The sequence below is a fragment of the Dermacentor andersoni genome, chromosome 4 (genome assembly GCF_023375885.2).
Source record: "Dermacentor andersoni chromosome 4, qqDerAnde1_hic_scaffold, whole genome shotgun sequence".
NCBI lineage: Eukaryota > Metazoa > Arthropoda > Arachnida > Ixodida > Ixodidae > Dermacentor > Dermacentor andersoni.
In genome coordinates, this window is record NC_092817.1 from 26,880,403 (window position 1) to 26,898,014 (window position 17,612).

Here is a 17,612-nt window from a genome sequence, read left to right on the forward strand (position 1 = left end):
AACGCCACGCTACCCAATAAGTAACGTCGGTCGAGCTTCGATAGGCAGGCGCCGCTACTACTCGGCAGCAGTAGGATACGCTACCCTGGAGTACGCAACAGGCTGTAGTTTTCAGGGTCCACTTCTTACTTCTCGCATTAACGTGCCTCCGCTTGGCTTTCAGCGAATTGAATTAAGGCAAAGCTTTTACGCTTTAATTGTTCATAAGAGCCAAGTCTAGACAATCCGGACGCTGGACAAATTATTGTCGAATGCGGCCAGCAAACGGCAAGGACCACTTACGAACTAAAAGCTTTGCAAATTTGGCCCCTGGGGCAGAAACCACAATGAGTTTTACTCACGATAAGTCTGACCTAATGATTGGCCGACATCGCCTCTTATAAAAGTATATATATATATATATATATATATATATATATATATATACATATATATATATATATATATATATATATATATATATATGTGTGTGTGTGTGTGTGTGTGTGTGTGTGTGTGTGTGTGTGTCATGTATGCTTTTTGGCTATCACAAGCTTAATGGCAAGGTCTGTCTAGCTTCACATTCAGTGCTCGTCTCACTTCTCCCGCGCTTAAGTTGACTCTGACCATAAGCTTAACTTTGCTGCAGAAGAACTCCGAGTTGCTCCTAGCCCTCCATTTGCCTGCGCAGAAAGCGATGCTTTCTGCGCAGGCAAGGACAGAGTTCCTGAAAAAGCTAGAAATCAGTCAAGTTTATATCCTTGGTCCTGTTGATTCAGTCGTGCACTGTCCGCGAAATAGAGAAAGAGAGCGAGAGGGAGAGAAAACAAAGTGGTATGGGAGGGGGCGGCGATGCAAAGAGATGTCATTGGACGATGTAGTGATGTATATAGAAATGCAAGTCGTAAGGGGCCGCTGTGACAGCGCCGTTTTCTTTTTCTAATATATACAGGCCTTGATGATACTTAATAGATTTAGTGTGTCTTCGAGTGTATGGCTGTTTGCGTGATCACACCGGCTTCCCATTAAACTCAGCATCTCTCTCAAAACAGTGTGTGTCGAATATGGTATGTCGTTCCCACCTGTCGCTAGCTGATGTTACTTTTATTGCTGCTATTAACAGCTGATTGCTCGGGAAAGTTCGAAGTGAAAACTGCGCTCGTAACAATGATGATGCATGGAGTTTTATTGCATGAGTGCCAGATATGGTCCAATAGCGTAGCAAGCGTAATGGACTGTCGCCGTAGGAAATCAACAGAACAAACCAAACTTCACATATCCGCGATTTCGTCAAACAGGGGCCTTTTTTTTTTCTTTTTGCTGACGAGACGACCTAGTAGCAATGCCAAGGTCTGTATTAAAAAAAAAAAAGAAAATGCAAATCAATGCGTGCGTTTTACTATCCTAAGGAGGCAGCATGCACCGCTTTTTTCACTTCACGCTCTGATCCCACTGCCTTCAATGCAAGCTATTTGAAAGGTGTTTCGCTTTGTGTGTGCTGCGTTTCCTCTAATATTTGCATAATATTGTATATGAGATGGGTTCTCCGAAAAGTGGCGACGTCGTACGTCGGCCTCCTAGAGCTTTTCTGAAGGCTCAAGTTCCCAGGCACTTTTGCACATTTTGCTGGTTTAGGCACTGCCGTATCGATTTAATTGCGCAGATGGAACAAAACGTGCAACTCTTCTGCGGCAAGAAACATCGGGATAAAGAAATAAGACGAAACAAACGCCACCTGCGACGCGCCATCTCATGCGGGTAACTGAGTCGGCGTGTTGTTTCACAGTCCCCGTTGTTTTTCGACTGCGACGTGGATGGAGATATACGCGAATCTGCAAATCCTTATTGATTCCACTGACTCCGCCTGAAAGACCAGCTCGCACTTCGAAGGGTGCAGCCGTGTTTACGCGTCAATGGAGCTACTCAGAGACGAAAAGGGTTCCCGCATCCCGCCGCCTTTATATCGCAGTTGTCACATGCCTGTACGGTGCTCGAGTTTAGCGAGATCGAGTTGTACTGTAGAACCCATCCAGCGTTGAACGACACGTCGGTCAGTGCTACCGACGCACTGTAGAAGCAATCGAAAACCCGCGGCTTGTAGTTTATGCGATGTCAACACGGACTTAGTCGGCTAGGTTCGCGAACAGCGCTCGGAGGCAACACATCTGCAATCGCCCTTTGCCGCTGTTATCGGACAGCTTTGCGCACGCAAACAGGCTATACCCGCAAGAATGTCAAGTGTCTCCGTTCCGGAACTATGGCGTATGTCATGTGTGTTCAAGCTGTTGAGCCATCTGTACTGGGTCTTTCAAATAAGCTGGAAATATCCGAAAGCTCATTCCACCTGCAGCGACTTCGCGCCAGCATTGGCAAGTCTTAACACAATGTCTGCCAGCATCGTTCGTACCAAATATGCGTATTACAAAGTGCCTAACTTCTCGCCGTGCGTTATTCAATCATAATATTAGACTATGGTGTTAACTATAGGCACTCTCGTTAGTTTCGACTGCTTGTTTCGTGTCCCGCAACCGAGACCTAAAAGCAGATATTGGAAGCCCAACCTGAAGAAGTGTCCTGAAGAAATTATAGCGCATGGCGCATGGACCGTTATGTTATTTCTTAAAGTCATATTTGTGAATTCATTTTTAAGTAATTCGCCCCTTTTGTGCTTTTTAATTCGTTCGTGGGCTAGACAGGGAAAGCTTACTTTCTTCGCATTTCGTTATTGGAAGAAGCAGCCGCTTTTGGACGGACAGGAAGTACGTAGCATACGACAGTGCGTATGCTACGTAGTGCGTAGATCAGGTAGCATACGCAAGTGTGTATACCTCACGTAATCGTAAATACGCGGCCTCTTCCTCGTCTTAATATTAGCATTCGCATCGTCTTCGCCATCGGCTAGTCGTCATCGCTTGGTTACGGTCAACTAGCTTGGTGGCACCGAATACTGCGATACGGGATCCAACGCGCCGCACTTGTCTCGGCGCTTTCCCTTTGAGTCAACCGCCGTGTCGTGTCGCACTTGCGGCTCCTCCGGAACTCCGGACTACCATGATCAAGAGCCGCCACTTTCACCTCTGCCATTTCCATTCATCGCGGAGACGCGTATAAGCGCTGAGCTGCCGCTGAGCGACGCACCCTGGCATCTTCGCTGATCTGGCATTCTCCTTATCCTTTCGAGCTCCGCGTGGGAGTCACCGTTCCAAGTTCCGTGCGCGGTTGCTGCCCGCGCACGCTGGAGCGATGTTAGGCAAAAGAAAATAGAGGGAAAAGACGACTAGGAAATCAAGAAGATGCAAGAGAGGTGGCCAGAGGACGGGCGACCTCTCCTGCGGTAATCCGATCTCCGGGTTCGTCCGCTCCGAGCGCTGCTGTCCTTTCACTGTCGCGAGAGCGGTGACGCGCGCCCCTATCTATCGCCGGCCTGGCCCGCGACGATAAGGTCTCCACGCGTCCGATGAATGCGCCGCACTGGACCCGTCGACGGTTGAGAAGGGGGGAGGCTGTTCGGGGCTTGTCGATTGTTGTGTATTCGTCCTGCCCCCCCTCCCCCCCCTCCCTCACCTGCCGCGGCCGTGAGTCAGTGGGAAGGCTCGTGTTTCTTCGCAAGACGTGTCACGAGCTGCTCGCCACGTCGTACCCGGTCCTTCTGCACCCGGATCGCCATATGCAGTGCCAGTCTGTCCCCGGGTTTTCTTCAAAGCCAGTTTCGTTCCTCGCTTGAGAGGGCGGTGGTATCTCGAGGCAAGCGGGATTGAGTTTGGCCATCGTCCGCAGCACTTCGCGCCTCTTATCAGACTCCTCTATCATCCCTTTTTGGGTGAGCTGACGCACGCTTGAGCAAAGTCGACGTGTGAACTGTCAACCCTGGATACGATGAGCGTGAACGACCACCCCGACCGCCATATCCTCCGGCGCTGAGCCTGAAAAAGCTGTGCTTGTGTTCCGTCGGGGTGAAAAGGAATGAACTCCCGCGCCCTCGAATGATCACCGCTTTTTCCTGGCTGTCTTTGTGTTCTTGTGTTGTTCCCCCCACCATGCTGTGCTGAATGCTGTCGCCATAGAAACTAAGCGTCTCGTTCAAGTGCTCAATTGGATAGCATTCTTGCCAGGTAAGAATTTGCTTGTTTGACAGTCGGTCATGAGCAGTGCGCTGATACCCTTGAGTGTAAATTTAGCGCGGGTGTTTTGGCGGGCCAGAACTATTGGGGGGAGAGAGAGAGAGAGAGAAAATGATAAATTAAAGGTAGGGAGGTTAACCAGGACTGAGCCCGTTTGGCTACCCTACACTGGGGAAAGGGAAAGGGGGACGGAAAGATTAAAAGAAGAGAAAGCGTTACACTGATATATAGACGCTATGGAGAGACTCGTAGTGGCGGTGCTTTTCCCATGAACCGTATTTGTATTCTCCAAAGAAATCGGCAGGCACCACGCAGCTTCGATGTCACCACGATGCGAAAATAGGTGCCGTACCTTCTGCTTACGTTGATCAGAGACTAAAATTGACTAACGGACACTTGGTGGCACGACTTTGTACTTACGTGGTGCCTCTTTACCTTTACTACTTCTCTCTCTCTCTCTCTCTCTGAATAAGAACGTCAGCTTAAAATTTCTATGGCACCACCGCGAACTTTTTGAAACACTTACCTTTTGTTTTCTTTCCGCATCTTTAATACACTGTGTAATCTACCCCACTTTGCAATCCTGCGAGAAATGGGGCCCATTGACACCTTGTGACACACCCTCGATCTCAATCCATAAGAAGCTCAGGCGGAACAACTGCCGGTCATGTATGCCAGCCTTACTCCGCCCGCTGCAACATCGTCACCACCACCATCTACACACAGTGCAAACGGAGCCGTACGTCGCTTTCTGTGAGAAAAAAATAAATAAAAAAAGATACATATAGTATGCATGAGATTCTGCGTACGCTCGTTCAACCAGCGAGCGGCGAAAGTGTGACACTAGCGCCATCTTCCAATAAAACTAGGAAACAGGCGGAAAGGAACACGCGCCACCATTTGCGGCGCGCGCATTTGAACGGCACAGAGCGTACCCAGAAGTGTGGTCAGAGTGCTTCAATGCTGTTTTCACAAGGGTGAGCATCGGAGTCGACACACATTATAATTCTAACCGCCGCAAATTGATGGAATGAAGAGGCTTGCTTCTGATTAAACATGATCGCGCGTCCGGTGTTCTGTCGTTCTCCTCAGTCATTTTGCGCGCTCAACATCCCGACGTTCGATATTGTGAAACAATATCTTCGTTCATTGATCTTCCGTATGTCTTCCTGCGCTATAAATAAAAAGAAAACAATCGCAGTGTTTCCTATATGTATATAACCACATGCAGCCAACAAACAATGAATCCAAGGAAAGCATAGGGGAAATTAATTGTAGTTGAAATCGAAATGTAGGAAATAATAAAGAAAAGGGAAATGAGAGCACGTTATTCTTTCGTGCACTTTCATTTTAACTTTCAGGTTAGTTCTAGCAGATCAACATGAATGCCCCAGAATAATAATCTTTAATACGACGCGGATGGGAAAACGGCGCCTCAGTAGCTCATTTGGTAAAAGCATCGCACACGTAATGTGAAGACGAGGGTTCGTATCCCACCTGCGGCCGGTTGTTGTTGTTGTTCTTATTGTTTTTCATCCACTTTCGTTTCCATTTATTTATCATTCCTTTAATTCAATTAAGAACCACGGATAATTTCCCCGTATAGTTTCCATCCAGCCCAGGGGCCAAATTCAGAAAGATTTTCGTTCGTAAGTAGTCCTTGCCGTTTTCCGGCCCCATTCGATAATAATATGTCCAGCATCCAGATTATCTAGAGTTTGCTCTTATGAGCAGTTATAGCATAAAAGCGTTTTCTTATTACGGGTCCAGATTCCCTGGAAGCCAGGCGAGGTCACATTAACGCGAGAAGTAAGGACTTGGTCCCTAAAAACTACAGCCGTGCACTTGTTCAAAGGCAGCCCTGGCACGTCGTTAAGAACGTAATTGCTGTCTTAGTACGTGTGCATTGGGAAGCATTGGGAATTAGTGTGGTGCACTCGTTACTTTGGACCAACTTCGACTGCTTCGGCAACTGTTGAAGCGACGCTGGCTGATGATTTCCAGGTCATCAACGCTCTGCGGTCGCTCATGAATGCCATTCGCGTTATACTTACCAACATAAAATATTCGTCTGCACAAAGCGAGCTACAGGTGCTGTACACATTGAGTACTTGCAGCTCTTAATTGAAATCATGGCTCTCCAGAATCCCTCGTTTCGTGACGAAGTCCGGAACGCATCGATATTTCAGTGGAATGCCAGAGGACTTAAGTCACGCATGTCGGACTTTCGACAGTTTGTGTTCACAAATAAATTCCCAATCATCGTCATCTGCGAGCCCCTATGAGATGACAGTGATAAGTGCTGAAAGTGATAGAAAATGGGCAGTCTTCTGCGATTCAAGGCCGGCCTTGCAACGTATGCAGTCTTTTCTCCGACAGGGAACTCACGATCAGCTCACATGCGAAATCGTGGAACTTGTCCATCACTTAGGAGAAAAATGCCATGATATATCTTTTCAGTGGATACCAGGTCATTGCGGTATCATAGGAAATGATGAGGCAGATAAGGCAGCTCGGATGTCAAACCAAGAAGACCGCTGCGTCCCCATTCCTCTCAAGGGCCGACGCCGCGAGACAACTTCGCAATCTCGCTCGCAAGATCTCCTTAGCAGAGTGGAATACCGCACATACAAGGCGCACAAGACTGCACAGACTAAACCCGTCACTTCAACTGACACCTCCGGCCGCTCTGCACCGACGCGCAGCGTCTCTTCTGTGTCGGTTGTGGCTTGGAGTTGCCTTCACGAATGCCTACTCGGCACCAATTGGAATGGCGCATAGTCCTACATGTGATGTTTGCGGATGCGAGGAGAACATTGACGACCACTTATTGTGCCATTGTCCCCAATTTCAAGCACAAAGACAATCTTTGTCCAACGCATTCAGGAAATACGATGATCGTCCTCTGAGTGAACATACAGTACTAGAGCACCCTCCCCACCGATCATCGGCTCAGAAGGCAGTGAAGACACTTTTGTGCTTTCTCGGAACGTCTGGTTTGCGAGAGCGGCTTTAACTCAAGTAGTGTCCGTACACGTATCTACACCTTCTCTCTCCCTTCTCTCTCTTCTCCTTCTCCCTTCCCCCAGCTTGGGGTAGCCAACCAGACCCTTGACTGGTTAAAATCCCTGCCTTCCTATATTCATCTCTCTCTCTCTCTCTCTCTCGAAAAGAAACGAATTAGGGTGATTCCACGAGAAATCGCACATTTATGTCTACTTGATATATTTATGTCGTCTGTTATTATATGTTATGTAGGGATATTCAAACTGCACGGATATTTGTGTGTGTGTGTGTGTGTGTGTGTGTGTGTGTGTAAGCGAATGGTGCTGATAAGCACAAGACGCACAGCCGCATAAACAAGGACGTTCCTTCTACTCCCAGGTAATAACACCAAACAATTGAAAAGCACATTGTTCGTACGTCCGTTGAACAGGAAATAAAGCCTGATAATCATTAACAGCGGTTCCAGATCTCGCGAAGAATGTCGCCGGAAGCGCCATCTCCCGGTACATTAGCTTAAAAAATATATTAAAAGAGCGTGCATAGTGGGCGGTTCGCTCACTGTGGAAGGGACTTTCTTTTGGTATAGCCGGCATCGAACCTTGGAATGTGTGAAGCTTTAAATGGGGAAGTCAGTTCGCCCTCGCCTTTCGGCGAGTGTGCTGGGAAATTCGAAATAAAGGCGGAAAGGCAGGCCAATCAAGGCTGCAAAGCGCATCACTAAAGCAATAGCGCCGTTGCGCGCGGTTTCGAAGTTGTGTAGTCGCCGAGAACAAAGTTATTTCCTCGCTCCGGAAATGCGCGGTGCCTCAAAGTCTGTCCCGCACCGCGTCATTTCGGAGTGACGCGTGCGCCTCCGTTTCGAGGCTATAGTCGTCGATCACTCCAGCTCTGGCCAAACGTAGGCACGTCGAACGAAGTAATAACGCAGTTATACGCGCGTTTCAGACGTGTCCGAAAAAAACAAGAAAATAAATATATGTAGCGGCATAGAAGAACGACGGGAAACGAGCGTGGCAGCGGAAGAAGAGGAATTCAAATTGTATCCAAATGAGATGAAAAACGCGCCGTGTTGTGTCGCCGAAACTAAGCATAAAGAAAGGAATAACGTGCCGTCACTTCATTTCTTGGGCGTCGGCGCCGCATTCTTTCCCTCAGTCGTTCGGGACGGCTTCCCGGCAGAAATTACGGAAGCCGTTGCATTCTTTCTGCCTTTCGCCACCAGCTCGCGAGCTTCAGTCGGGCTTTTAGCGGGTTCAAAGGAGCGACGTCGTGCGACGACGACTTCATGGAATTACCTCTTCGCAAATACGCCACTCGCGTTCGGCTTTGTCTACGTTTTGTTCTTCCTTTGACGTTTCTTTTTTTCGGCAACCAGTTATCTGGAGCATTATGCTCCCACTGTGTACTGTTTGTTCTTGGATTTCCTTTTCCTTCCGTGTTTATTTTTTTTCAGTGTGGAAGAACTGAGATTTCCTTTTGGAAAACTGTAGCCGCGAGCGTCATTAAATGTTTGATTCGCGAGAGGAATTCTATTACTCCAAGCTGCCAGAGTGCACCCCGCGCGCGCTGTAACTTTGCTCGCACAATATCGACCCTTTGACTTCGTCCCTCGTACTTTGTGCGCGGCTCTGTGAGCTCCGGGCGCTGCTTCCGAACAGAGTTCAATAGTGGGATCTCTGCCGCTTGCGTCGCGGTGCACGTATACTCGCCACGTAGTCAGCCTTCTGTTATTATATGCACTTCTTTTACACGTACAGGTTTTGCGTTATCCTCTGACCGCCGAGCGATTGAAGATCGTTCTGTCGCGAAACGAAGTTTTGTGCTTGTGTGTGTTTGTTTGCGCACGCTAATATGTAAAGACTATACGAAGCATTGAACTTCCACGTGAATTTGGACCGGCAGAACTCTCGGTATTTCATTACAGAACTTTAGAGAAGCCTCGCCCCCGCCCCATTCTATCTATTTCTTCCTTTCTCTTTTTCTTCTCACCTTTCTTCACTTCGTTCCTAAGGCTACGATGTCAGAGAAAAAAAGTAATGGTGCCGCTTTCCTTTTAATACAGTCTTTCTCGGCGCTGATAACGTCATCGCACTGTGACATAATCGGGCGAGGATGAGGCCGCAAACAGAACATAGCTTTATCATGCCTGTTCACTTGCGAGGCAGATAGCTTTCCGTCATTCTTTCAGACAGCAGTCCACGTAACGAGCTGGGCTAATTAATTCTCCGTCAGGCCATGAAACCGCCGCGCATAACATACAACACCAAACCCTACACCTGGCATTCATTTTGACATCCGAGGGTAAACACTCCCGGCGCCCGCTTTGCTCATTACGAACCCCTGTTTCCAAGGCACACGTAGTGCGGCCTGACTCATTAACGAGGTCGCTGTTACGAAGACGTCCCGCATGGTGACAAGCCTTTCGCGTAATGCAATTAAATTTGAATTTTTGGTCCGTCCAACTAATCGGCTATGGCCCGCTAGCCTCAAAATCGTGGTGGCTTCGCTGTCCGTTGTATGTTCTTTTCCGCCGTATACACTGAATTGTAGTATTTGATTGTTCCGTCGTTATAGCTGCATAATGCGCCGTCCCTTTGACTTACTTATTCCCTGCTTAACGTCACCGTCAGCGCGTTTGGCCGGGCACAGCGCAGCTTTCGACAGTCTCTGCTGTCTAGCTGCATATCACGCTGCATATCTGTTTGTTTGGGCGAACACTACGCATGGGGCGTGAGAGCACTGAGCTAGAAGCTATCGTGACGTCACTTGAAAGAGAACTTCGAAACGAGTGCTTTCAAACAGCCGACGAGTCTGTAGAAGGATCTTTTCGTCCGTCAGAGTCGTGCTTGTGTCTCGGTGCCTCACACCGGTTGTTTCGCGATAGGCGCCCCCATGGAGATGCTTCAGTCACGAGGTATTTGCATCCTGTTTTTTGTCAGTTTTCTCGCGCCGATTGTGTTCGCAGTTGTGTGAGTGAGCTAACATTCATTCGTGCCGCATGATTTAATAATACTGTCGACCGCGGTGGTAAGACTTGTTTCGTAAGAATTATTTTTCTTCAGATTGCTTTATTTGTTCCCATAAAAATCTGCTCTTCTTTCAGGCTGCGGAAACTGTAAACATTTATTTTTGTTGATCTTTTTTGACAATATATATGCACTACAGGGTTGTTAGATGGAATATCGGTGTTTTGTGAACTTATAGTTTTAATCGACTAGAGAGAGAGAGAGAGGGAGAAATAATGTATAGAAAGGCAAGGAGGTTAACCAGAGCTAGTTCCGGCTGGCTACCCTGCACGGGGGGAAGGGCTAAGGGGGATAACAAGACAAAGAGAGTGTGAAGGGGATGTATATAGATAGAGAGAAAGAGAGACGAGCACAAACAAACCGCCTACACTGTGGAGCGGTAGGGGGCGGCGTTCTATCGTGAAGCCCCGTAGACTGCAGGAAACTTAGTAACGCCAGTAAGGCCTTCAGCGCGGATGTTCTTTGAGAGCATTGACCTAAAGCTTTTAGTTCTGATAGTGGACTATTGTCCGATTGGGCCAGCATTGTGCACATCACTTTTTGCACTTTATCGTGGACAGACATAGATAATGTGTGCGAGCGTCTAAACATATACATGTGCCACATAGCTAGACAGAACCAAGGTAATGTTGTTTGCCGTCGCTTAGAGATACTAAGCTGCCTGTTTGGATTCTGCCTAGTTAGATAATTAGTCTTAATTAATTAATCAACTTCTCAAATATTATAGTTAGATTAAAGGTGTCAATTAGAAAATTGCAGAGCAACGATAACATCTCCCGATACAGCTTTCTGTTGCTCGATACGTGCTACATAAAGATGTTTTTCCGAGCGTGAAAGAACCCCTCGAATACACGCAATATTGCCGCTCGACTTGCCGCTCGAGGCACTTTACATGTATTCGCAGGCTTTTTTCACGCTAGGAAAAACACCTTTATGTAACACGTATTGAGCTACAGAAAGTGGTATTGGGAGCTTTTCATGTTGCTCTGCAATTTCCTCATAGACACCTTTAATCTAACTATAATATTTGAGAAGTTGGTTAATTAATTAAGGGTAAGACTAATGATGTAATTAGGCGGAATGAAAAAAAAATAATCTGGGTATCTCCAAGCGACGGCAAACAACATAAACTTGGTTCTGTCCAGATACGGGGCATCTGCATATTTTTAATGGTCGACTCAAGTTACATGCAAGCTGCGCAAGCTCAAGCACTCAGTTTGTCTTGGTTTGCCGAGATGCACGTCAACTGAGGCAACTATTGCGATTGCTCGGGACCATCCAATGCAGACTCACATCACGGTGGAAACCTTGAGAACGCATATCAGACATTTGGCACGGGCCCCCTATCACCACCTTGCAACACTACCTTCGGACAGGCACCAAGCATCATTCTCAAAAACTATCGTCAAGTACAACGACAAACTTCCCTCGGGCTTCACCGCTGCATCCAAACCATCGATACCCCCTTGGTGCCTTGTCAGCCCCACAGTCCATCTCAGCGTACCAGGAATCGGGAAAAAGTCTGAGCTGTCGTCGCCTGTGCTGAAACAACTGTCTCTGCTTCTTCTGCACGAGAGGTACGCAGACAGTGCACATATATAATACTGACGGTTCCACAAACATCCAGTGTTCGTCCGGTGCTGTAGTCGTCCCAGAAAGAGGTATTACCATCAGCTTTAGGACTGACCACCCAACGACATCTACATCTGTGGAACTAGCTGCTCTTCGAGCTGCACTTTGTTTTGTCAATCGGGAACCACCTCGACAATGGTCAATTTTCAGCGACTCAAAGGCAGCCCTACAATCTGTACTATCAGCTCTGCGTCGCGGGCCATTCGAACAGCTCGTATTCGATATTAGATGCCTACTCCATACATCACATGAGAAAGGACATCACGTGACGTTTCAGTGGCTGCCAAGTCACTGCGGCGTCATCGGAAATGAAGACGCCGATAAAGCCGCTCGAACAGCTCTTGAAGACACACAGGAAGAGGCCATACCACTTTCACGGTCCGACGCAGCCAGCAGGCTTCAAGTGCTTGCACGGGAGATCACGCTCTCTCTATGGTGCACACCAAGCACAGACCAACCGCAGCAATCATCAACACGACCTGCCCTCCTTGATGCATCTGTGTATGCCAACTGGACTCCGCCGAAGTGAGGCCACCCTGCTTTATCGCTTATGGCTAGGGGTGGCCTTCACGAAATCTTACTCGTTTCGCATTGGAATGGCCGACAACGCTCTCTGCAATGCCTGTCTTGGCGAGGAGACGCTGGAACACATTCTGTGCGACTGTCCTGAATATAATGTTCAGAGACAGTCCATGGCGTCCGTTCTAGCGCACCTTGACAATGGACCATTGTCAGTTGCAACCATTTTCACATATCGCCGACTGAAGACATCGCAGCTGAAGGCGACGAAGGGAGTACTTCGGTTTATGAAGGATACGGGCTTGGACAAGCGGCTGTGACAGTGATGTCACGTACCGCACAAGAGTGACGGACTGTAACCAACGATGTGTGTGCCGTGTTATGTGCCCTCTATCTCTTCTCCCCATCTTTCATCCCCCCATCCCGCTCCCACGTGTAGGGTAGCAAACCGGTTAGGCTAAACTGGTCAACCTCCCTGCCTTCCTTCTCCACTTTTTCCTTCCTTCCTTCCTTCCTTCAAGCTACATTGTACACCCTGTATATTGCGCAATGCTGAGGCTGTGTTCCGCGAACCGCGCCGCTTACGTTTAGCCTCCCTTACGAACCTTGCTCTCTTTGTGTCGCCTCGGTCGATTTCTCTCTCCATATATTCCCTATCCGGACAGGGCCCGAGTCTCACGCGAGTCAGGCGTACGGCTACTCGCTGGCAGCGCACATTGTGCCACGACTGTAACAAGCAAGATGTGCAACCTTTGGCGACCACTATAGGGCAACGTTTAGTGAACATTTCTCGCCGCTGTCGCCGCCACTGAACGGAGCCATCTCTTGCGCAATTCGCGTGAGTACTCATAGGTAAACAATCGCTTTCTCGTATAAACTTTTCAACCACAAAGTGATAGTCGCAGGCTTTACGCGATCGTATACGGTAATGGAATACACCCCACGAAACGAAATTCATCTCGGAAGGGTGACAACCGACGGGCTGCCACACGGGGAATGCTTGTCCCTTTCTAGGGGGCTCGGCTCCCCTACCTGCAGAGATACACATTGTCCGGGGTGACACTGCGGGAAGCGACATCCGGCCGGCTAGTGATAACGCTCGGACGCTAGGTGAACGGCGCCGCGCGCTCAAAGTTTCTGCGTCTTCCGGGAAATAGTCAGTGCAGAGCAGGCTGACGCCATTTCCGAAGGATGCGGAGTGGGGCACGATTACTGGCCAGCGAGCGGTGACATGTGTACGCCGTGTGTGCCTATGCCGTGTAGCTGCCTCAACTCCATACGGGCTGTTTTGCGGGCATTTGCTATCGTGCAGCGGCGCCGACGCCTTTGTTACATGGCGAAGCTTTCTTAGCATACCATTCAATGGTTTCGGGTGGGTCGGTCGGTCGGTCTGTTTGTCTGTCTGTCTGTCCGTCCGTATCTATCGCTTGGTCGGCCACTGGTCGGGTTCTCGCCGGGCATATTCGCATTCACTTAAAAGAGAGAGAGAAAAAACAAACACGAAACGCGTTCGGTGGGGGGATTCTAACCTCGTCGTTGTCTCCCCTCCCCCATCCCCTCAGCGCAGCAAGCCGGTGTTGCGACTATTGATAGGCCACAACTGCAAAATATATGTGAAGCAAGATCTGCTTGGAGCTAACTGTGTTCAAGTCCAGTCGCCTTCAGGTCGCATTTCGAAAGGCTTAGCGTTACACGACGCCTCGAGGTCATTCCGCTGCCGCGTTGGTGCCATAGTGTGACGTACCTGAACCTTCAAGCGAGCCCCAATGCGCACGGGCGCCTGTGGGCGTGTTGTGCATTTTTTTGTTTTCACACACACACTCTCACACACAATCTTTTTTTTTTTTTTTTCACACACGGATTTCAAGAACATCGAGTAAGAAACGTTCCTTCTGTATACTGATGCAGCATGTACCAGGGAACCAGCGTAGCGCAACAACAGTTTTGCAACAACTTACATTGCATTGCATCACATGCCAATTTGTTTGATTTCAAAACAATGTTTGCTCGACATCTGTTCTTGTTATTCATTTCTGTATTACTGTATTTTGTGTTGGCTTTTCTTACTACAACAGCTGCCTTGTGTTATTCTTTTTTTTTCTTCTAATAAGACTGACAGAAATATTATTTTGTGTGTATATGGGTTTCGTGCTACAGCATTCCATACTTCTAGCTTCATTATTATCGCCCTTTCCTTCGGTAATGATTTATGAAGAAGCCCTGAGGGGATCAATAAATATGAAGGTGAATAAATAGACAAATAAATAATTAAATAAATAAATAAATAAGTAAATAACTTCAGCTGAAACATCACCAAAACGTACTACGTAAGGCCGCGGATGTGAAATAATAACAAAATAATGCAGTTTTATTAGGCAGGCTAGCGTCTTGATATTACAATTTAAAGTGTCAATAAGAAATAAAAAAGAAAAATGCCTTATGGTATGTTCTACTCGCACTACTTTTGTTCGCGGATAGGAACCTTGTACGAAGTCGCTCTATAGCTTACGCGGCGTCGCGTCTGACGTGTGAAAGGTAGTATGCGTTCTTACGAACCAGCTTCTCGGGAACTGCAATATCAGCGCCGACGCCCCGTCGTCAAAAGCGAAGTTCACGGGCTACCTCCGGCGCCAGCGCGCCAAGTACGTACAGCATAAAACGGCTGCGCGTCGCGTGGGGCCTGGCTGCGGTGTCCGCACCGGCGTGCGCTGCACTGCGCGCAACTCGCGGGACAAGTGCCGCGTCGTCACCGTCGACAGCTTCTCGCTGTATACGGCGGCGCAGGGCCCGGAGAGACCCAGGGCGGCGCGCGACGACGGCCCCGCGCCCTTATCTTATCTCGGCACACCCGTCTCGGCTCCCGGGAGCCCGCTGCGCGGAGGAAAATATTCGGCGGCGGCCCTTATCGAAGCGTTGCCTCCCCCATCCATTCCGTCTATTTCTCACTATCCTGTGTCCCTTGGAGTACGGAGCAGCCGGCTCGTTCTCCGGCCGCTTGCTTGTTGCTCTTTGTTTTGGCGCGTTGTTGTCGAGTTATTCGATTCGGTTTTCCCGCTGCCATCTTTCTCTCTAAAGGCTGCCCTTGCCCTTGTTCGGACTCCTGCCGCTTCTTTTCATAGCGCATTCGTTTTCTCTCTCCAGACTTCTCGCACCTTTCCCAGTTCGTTCGCCGTTGAAAGTTCGAGAGCGGCGTGGTTGAGGACGCGTCTTATCGCCGCCAGTAGCTCGGGCTATTTTCTTTGGCAGTCATTCTACGAATGCCCTATGAGTGGCTCACCGAACTGTTCTCTACACGGTTGGCGTTCACTGCGAAAACAAAGCAAGCATGGCCCTTACTGCTTTAGCGCAGCATATAATGTGCGTAAACGGTCGAAGGTGGCTATCTTTCGTTCCTCCTTGGCTTTTTTTTTTTTTTAATAATCTATACAGAACTTTGCCCTGGCGAGCAGAGTCAAGCTTGTACTGATCCATGGTGAAAAAATAATAGCAGTAAAGGACGGAAGTGAGTAACAAAACGCAGCGGTAGTTCGTCACTCCCATTCGTCACTCCCAACGCCACGCTGTTAGTTACGCCTAAAATTTTAAACGCTGAAAATATTTAGAAAGGTATAGAAACGTTCTTCCTCCAACTATCGCTGTTGTCTATCTTCTTTTCGAACGTTGGCCATTTACAAAAGGGAAACGAACCCGCCGCAATGGCGCTGCGGCTGTGGCATCCCTATTTAGGGGCTTTAGGCGTTCCGCTTCCGAGCACGAGCTCACGGGTTCCATTCTAGACCGCATTTCGATGGGGGTGGTGTGCAAAAAGCGCTCGTGTATCCTATGTTGGGCACCCGCTAGAGAACCCCAAGGGGTCAAGATAATCCGGAGTCCCCTACTAGGGCGTGCCTCATAACCCCACCCCGGTTTTATTCTGGTACGCGTGGAACCCCATGAATCAATCAGAAAAAGAAAAACAGGCTTGAGCCTCTATAATTCAGTTAGCAGAGAACGGGAAAAGACGGGGTCATACATAGTATCACAGATGCGCATGGCACGCTTGGAGATTTACAGGGAGATTTGCGAAGTATCTTCTACGCATAGTTGTAATTTGCTGCATCGCTGACGGGACAACGTAGGCATAGCAGTATCATTGCTAATACGCCATTGCTTTGCCAGCAAAAGTTACGTTTGGTGTGCTTATCGAGCGAAAACTCGTTAGAGTTAGCGTTCGTTCTCTTTTGTTACCCGACCATGCAGATCTCTTCCCATTGTTTATGGTGATGAAATGTTCGGTACTGAAGGATAGTTGTTTCTCGACGTTATTCGTAACTGCAGGGAATTAGTCATGATTGCTTGTCGCTTTTTCTGTCTGTCTGTCTGTCTGTCTGTCTGTCTGTCTGTCTGTCTGTCTGTCCGTCCGTCCGTCCGTCCGTCCGTCCGTCCGTCCGTCCGTCTGTCTGTCTGTCTGTCTGTCTGTCTGTCTGTCTGTCTGTCTGTCTGTCTGTCTGTCTGTCTGTCTGTCTGTCTGTCTGTCTGTCTGTCTGTCTGTCTGTCTGTCTGTCTGTCTGTCTGTCTGTCTGTCTGTCTGTCTGTCTGTCTGTCTGTCTGTCTGTCTGTCTGTCTGTCTGTCTGTCTGTCTGTCTGTCTGTCTGTCTGTCTGTCTGTCTGTCTGTCTGTCTGTCTGTCTGTCTGTCTGTCTGTCTGTCTGTCTGTCTGTCTGTCTGTCTGTCTGTCTGTCTGTCTGTCTGTCTGTCTGTCTGTCTGTCTGTCTGTCTGTCTGTCTGTCTGTCTGTCTGTCTGTCTGTCTGTCTGTCTGTCTGTCTGTCTGTCTGTCTGTCTGTCTGTCTGTCTGTCTGTCTGTCTGTCTGTCTGTCTGTCTGTCTGTCTGTCTGTCTGTCTGTCTGTCTGTCTGTCTGTCTGTCTGTCTGTCTGTCTGTCTGTCTGTCTGTCTGTCTGTCTGTCTGTCTGTCTGTCTGTCTGTCTGTCTGTCTGTCTGTCTGTCTGTCTGTCTGTCTGTCTGTCTGTCTGTCTGTCTGTCTGTCTGTCTGTCTGTCTGTCTGTCTGTCTGTCTGTCTGTCTGTCTGTCTGTCTGTCTGTCTGTCTGTCTGTCTGTCTGTCTGTCTGTCTGTCTGTCTGTCTGTCTGTCTGTCTGTCTGTCTGTCTGTCTGTCTGTCTGTCTGTCTGTCTGTCTGTCTGTCTGTCTGTCTGTCTGTCTGTCTGTCTGTCTGTCTGTCTGTCTGTCTGTCTGTCTGTCTGTCTGTCTGTCTGTCTGTCTGTCTGTCTGTCTGTCTGTCTGTCTGTCTGTCTGTCTGTCTGTCTGTCTGTCTGTCTGTCTGTCTGTCTGTCT

General features: G+C 48.6%; 1 protein-coding gene across 3 annotated transcripts in view; it reads left to right on the top strand.

Annotated features, from left to right (window-relative positions):
- LOC126536596 (uncharacterized) overlaps window positions 1-17,612 on the top strand; it is a 330,135-nt gene that overhangs the window by 190,238 nt on the left and 122,285 nt on the right. The window contains exon 1 of one of the 3 annotated variants that reach the window (XM_050183627.3): window positions 3,428-4,091. The exons of the other annotated variants lie outside the window; for them this stretch is intronic. The gene's annotated coding sequence lies outside the window, so the exon portion shown is untranslated. Of the gene's footprint in view, window positions 1-3,427; window positions 4,092-17,612 lie in introns of those variants that run through there. 3 annotated transcript variants of the gene reach the window in all.